This window comes from Hylobates moloch, unplaced genomic scaffold, assembly GCF_009828535.3.
Source record: "Hylobates moloch isolate HMO894 unplaced genomic scaffold, HMol_V3 SCAFFOLD_4, whole genome shotgun sequence".
Classification (NCBI taxonomy): Eukaryota; Metazoa; Chordata; class Mammalia; order Primates; family Hylobatidae; genus Hylobates; species Hylobates moloch.
This window is the reverse complement of record NW_026652279.1, coordinates 148849367-148855005: the sequence shown is the minus strand read 5'-3', so window position 1 is coordinate 148855005 and position 5639 is coordinate 148849367. Positions and strand designations below refer to the sequence as shown.

Below are 5639 nucleotides of genomic sequence, written 5' to 3'. Positions count from 1 at the left end.
ACAAAAAAGTGATCCAGCTTCTGGGAAAGGCAGAGGGTGGCAGTGGGAGCAGAGTCAGGATGGGCATGTTGGAGATCATTTTCTATGAAAACTTTTGAACGAGGAGATTTCATGAGTTTTGGAGTTGCTGAACACTTGGAGGTGCTGGGAGGGTAGTGTGCCCAGACAGAGCATGGGAACTCTGTGACACCTTCCTCCACAACCATGCCCTTAGCATGTCCTCTTTGGGTGATCATCCATGCCCCTCATAATGCACAGGTAAGCACCAAAACCTTGTGTGAATGAGATCAAGAACACTGCATCCAGATTATCCTCAAAAGTGAGACTTTCTAAAGGACAAGGGACTGTTTCCTGTGCCTCTTATTTTTTTTTCTACTCTGTAGCTATGTCTGGGTCCTGCCACACAAGGCTTCCAGATTAGTCAGGAAGAAAGATGCAAACAAAAAGAGAAACAGCAAACTACGGAAGACATCCAAGACAGTCAACAAAAATGTGGCATCAGGCAAGGCTTTAAGCCCTGGAAAATTAAAGCAATTAATTCAAGAAAGAGACGCTAAGAAAAAAAACAGAACCTAAACCATCCATGCCAGTCAGAAGCTTTCTGACAAGAGCTGGAATGGCACACATGAATTTGGATAGGACTGAGGTTTCTTTTCAGAACCCAGGGTTCTTAACCTGCAATGGGCTCACAGTGGCTGTAAGAAGAACCTTTCTCAGCAGGCAACTCTCCCAACCCCCACTGGTCATAGCCAATGTCAAGAAAGTTCCACCTTCTAAGGGTTTAGAAAAGCTACATGATGGTAATTATGATACTCACTGACTTGGGAGTAAAGAGTTCAAAAAATGATTCAGTCCCAATGCAAGACACCCACATTCTTCTTGATATAGAGTCTCTATCTGGTGTACAAAATCCCTCTTTAATTAAAAGTAAGAGCTAAGAGACAACTCAGTCCTGGTACGAAAGGGTTAGATTCCAAAATCAATATCCCTACCCTCAGTGGCCCTGCAGCTGAGATCCTTTCTTTGGAAAGGACATGCTGTGGTAAAGGACTATTCTCTGAAGAAATATTGAATGATACTAGTGGTTCCCCAAGACCATTTGCTAAGGGCACTGTGTGTGCTCCTTTGCCACTAAGAACAAGTGCCAAAGTTATCTCTTAAGGAAACCCCAGAATTCAATTAGAAGAGTTGAGTTAATGAGTAGAATCCCTTAAGTTATCCGATTCTTACATGGATCCCATTAAAAGTGAATATGATTGCTATCCCACCTCCAGTTTTAATAAGCTTATACCTGAATTGAACCTTAGAAACTGGTTGGCTCTTGGTAGGTCTACATCTTCTACACATCTAATAAAATTCCTTTTGGCAGGCTAAGAACAAGCAACCCTTGGTGCTAAACCAGATCATCAAGAGGCCCTCAAAGCTTCTACAAATCAACAGGAAGTTGCTAATACCACCTCTGTCCTAGGACAGATCTTCAGTGCTATCCCACATCAGTGGCAACTTCATGGTAAGGCCCTGGGTAAGACCCCAGGTCCGACAAAGGTTCCTGGTGCTATTCCAGTCCAAGAAGAGCTCTTTGGTGCTATCTTAGACCAACAAGAAACCCTTGGTATGAGTGGGGGCATTGCCCCATACTTGCCTCTCTTCCTTCCTGTTCCTCCAAATCTAAGTGCTATCCTATAATGCTCCTCCCAAATGGCCTGAGCCCTATAGCACTGTCTCATATGGGTTTGTGGTCCATAGATTTTGCCTTTGGACTCAGGACACACTCCTCAATCATCATCAACCCCAGAGAAAAAATTATTACCTCCAGCAATGGCTATAAGCAATGTAGAAAATGAAAAGCAAGTCATATAAGCTTTCTGCCAGATAACACTCGGGGTTTCCTAATAGACCCTGAGAGAAGACTCTTCCATGCTTCACTGGGTATTGCCCAACTCTCCCAGGCAGGTCCCAGCGAATCAGAAAGAGGGAGCTCCCAGGTCAGCGTAACCAGCACAGTTCATGTTGTCAACACCACAGTGGTGACTATGCCAGTTCGACTGGTCAGTATCTCCTCTTCTCCTTCTTAAACCACTTTATTACATACTTTGAAAAAAAAAAAAAGGAAATGAAAGCAATATGAGGTCTGTAAACCCTACCAGCAGAAGTCCAACTTTGGTGAATGCACTAGTTGCAAGAAAAGAACAGCCATTAGATCTTAAGAAGAGGAAATGTTAGGAGCTGAAAAAGACATCATCTGTCATTGCGCCTGTGGAGGTTATAAAGGAAATCAAGAGGCCCAAGAGGGAAAAGAAACCCAAAGTTTTAAAGGCAGATTTTGACAACAAATCAGTAAATGTCCCCAAGTCAGAATCCATGGACTACAGTAGATGGGGAAGAACAAGGATTGGAATTGAATGCACATCCCCTTGAAATTATAACTAAAATTGAAGAAAGCATGACAGCCATTGAGGTGAAGAAGATGTAAAACAAGAAATTACATTTAACTGATCATGTCAAAGGAGATTTCAGTGCTAATATCCCAGAAGCTGAAAAATCTAAAAACTCTGAAGTTGACAAGAGACAAACCTCCAAAATTGTTTGTACAAACTGTAAGAAACGGCACTAAACATGTACACTATTTATCAATGGAAACAAATGTGTCATTTAAAAAATTTAATATTGAAGAATTTGGCAAGACATTTGAAAACAATCTTATAAATTCCTAAAAGACACCTGCAAACCATAATGATGCCATGAGCTCTGTTGCCACTAATGCAAGTTGTTATCATCTCAAAGGGAGAAGTAATGTTTTAGTCTTCCAGCAGTCTGGCTTTAACTGCAATTCCATTCCACATTCTTCACACTCCAACATAAACTGTCATGGTAGTACACACAATGAAGTTGATAAACCACAAACTCCTGAGGTTATACCAAGTAAAGGACCAAAAGATGGATCTCAACCAAGTCTCTTATCCTTAATGAAAGGTAAGAGATTAACACTGGAACAAGTGGCAGCCATAGAGGTCTTGACTCAGCTCTCAGAAGCCCCATCAGAGAATTCCTCCCCATCAAAGTCAGAGAATGACGAAGAATCAGAGCAGAGAACAGCTAGTTATCTATTTTTAAGCCAGAATTAAATTAATCCAAGAGTGATACCAATAAAAGTATTACTCAAGGTAGAATTACTCTTGACAGTTGTTGCAAGAATTTCCATCAGTTGCCCCTATGAAATAACAAGTTGGGATATTGTAACCAGTTATTGGACAGTAGCAAAAAAAATTGGTATAGATGACCTATCAGGTCAAGATGCAGCTCATACTCAAATTGAAGAAGATGTTGCAACACAGTTGACATAACTTGCTTCAATAATTAATTTCAATTATATAAAACCAGAGGACAAGAACGTTGAAAGTACACTGACAAGCCTTGTTGCATGTAATGTACAGCAAAAATACAATCAGGAGAAGGGTGTAATACAATAGAAACCACCTTCAAGGGTCCAAAATAATCATAGTTTATCATTAACAAAGCAAAAGAACACGACCCAGAAAAAGACAAAATCCACCTCATCAGGAGATTGATGGAAAAAGAAGCCCATGCTTGCTGTTAAAGAGCAACTCACATACCAGAGACAGACAACATTACCTTATATCTCTCATGAGACATCCTTATTGAAGTCAGCACCAACTCTTAGGAGTGTAAATATTGCATGTTCAGGTGGAATTACAACGGTTTCTACCAAAAGTGAAGAGGAAGTATGTTCATCCAGTTTTGAAACATCAGAGTTTTCCACAGCAGAGCATGCACAGAGATATTTTGGTGAATATGCCATGAATTTCTTTACTATCCCTACAAAAAACCTGATGTATATAACTGAAGATTCTGAACTGCCCACCTGCAACTGTCTTGATCGAGTTACACAAAAAATCAAAGGCTCATATTACATACACCTGAGGCAGGACCAGGTGTTGCTGCTGTCAGGGAAATCATGGTGAATATGTATGGTAAAAAAGGAAACACAATAAGGATAGAAACAGTAGTGCACACTGGTAATGAAGGGAAAAGCTCTAATAGGTGTCCAATCATTAAGTGGGTTTTAACAAGAAGCAGTGATACAGAAAAAGCTCTCTGGTCTAGCAGCGTACAGGCCACTACTGTCCAACTGCTGTGATAGTGATGCTCATCATGGTGTGGGATGGCAATCACTTCCCAGTGGCTGACTGGCTGTACACAGAGCTCACCGAGAATCTAAGGTCATAAAATATGCATCCCACCAACCGAAGATGCACCCTCCATTAAAATCGTACCTGTACATGTTAAGGAATTGATCCAGAGACGTGTGGCGCTTCATTCTCCTTTGGCTGTTCATGGAGTATGTACTTTAATGACTGTAAGTTTGGTAGAGGCCCAAGCTGCAGAAGATTTAGAATTGATTCAAGCTCTCTCTTACATACCTACTATGAAAGAATTACTAAAGGACGTAATCCAGAAAGACAATATATAAAACTGGAACAAATTTGTGTGGAACACGAGGCCACGGAAAAAAACCTTGAAGATAACTTACAGAGTTTGGCTACACAATTAGTTCCAATTTATAAGCAACATGCTCCATTAGCTTACCAAAATCAGGTGGAACATGAAAATGTTGCATGAGAATGTTAGCTTGGCAGCAAGGATAGTTTTTCCTTCTCTGGCATCATTGCTTGCCTGGACTTCTCTGCCCAACCCCACAGAAACATTCACAATATGAATAATGGAAGCACTGTGGTTTGTACTTTAATTCAAGAAGATAACTGCTCTTTGAGTGTTATTCCTCAAGATAAGCAGCTCCATGTGCTAATTCTTTATACACTTTCAGACACAGATGAGTTTGGCTTAAGGGAGGGAATGGAAGCCAAGATCAAATCTGGGACTACTGAGGTCCTGGCACCTTGACGCAAAGAAAAAAAGAAAAAAGAACATGTTTCACTCAGCCTGTTCCCAAGTTCTGAGAAGAAGAGGGCTGTGATGATGACGGAGGTTCTTGAATGTAAGATAAGGGCAGTGGAGAAAAAACCCATTCCCCAAATCAAGTGGAAGAATAACTCAGCAACAATAAACCTCAGTAAGACTTCATTGCTGCCAGTCTTCACAATTAAAACAGAGACAGTGCAACCTAATGTAAAGGAACCCTATTTTATCTTAAAAGATTTGTGAGGCCAGAACACTAAAACCTATTCTCTGAGGCCATCCATTCATCATCCAGTGTAAGAGGCCATTGCATCTCCAGGCTTCTCCTGGTCCCCGAAGACTGCTTCAGCCACCCAGCTCTATTGAAGAAGGATACAACAGTCCCCTACAGGTTTTCAGAAAGAAGTAGCATTCCCCACTGCTCACTGCACGATGCCTTCTGGAAGACTCAGTGGTGCCAATGCAGCTGCTGCAGAATGCTCTAGAATTGCACAGCCTGGCGAAGTGGCTTCTCCCCCCACTCTGTCTCCCCCTGTGACAGAGCCCTTCGTTTCTTCTCAGCCTCCCACTAGTCTAACTGAACCACTAACTTCTCATCAGCCAAGCCAGCAGCACCCCTTCCTCAACTCTTCTCAAGACCTCGCCTCTTTGATGGAAGATGATGAGCAGCATTCTGAAGCAGATGAGCCTCTATCAGACGA

The 5639-nt window shown here is 41.6% G+C and overlaps 1 pseudogene; it reads left to right on the top strand.

Annotated features, from left to right (window-relative positions):
* Window positions 1-250: 250 nt before the first annotated feature.
* On the top strand, window positions 251-4013 carry LOC116467505 (methylcytosine dioxygenase TET1-like; annotated as a pseudogene).
* Window positions 4014-5639: the final 1626 nt, after the last annotated feature.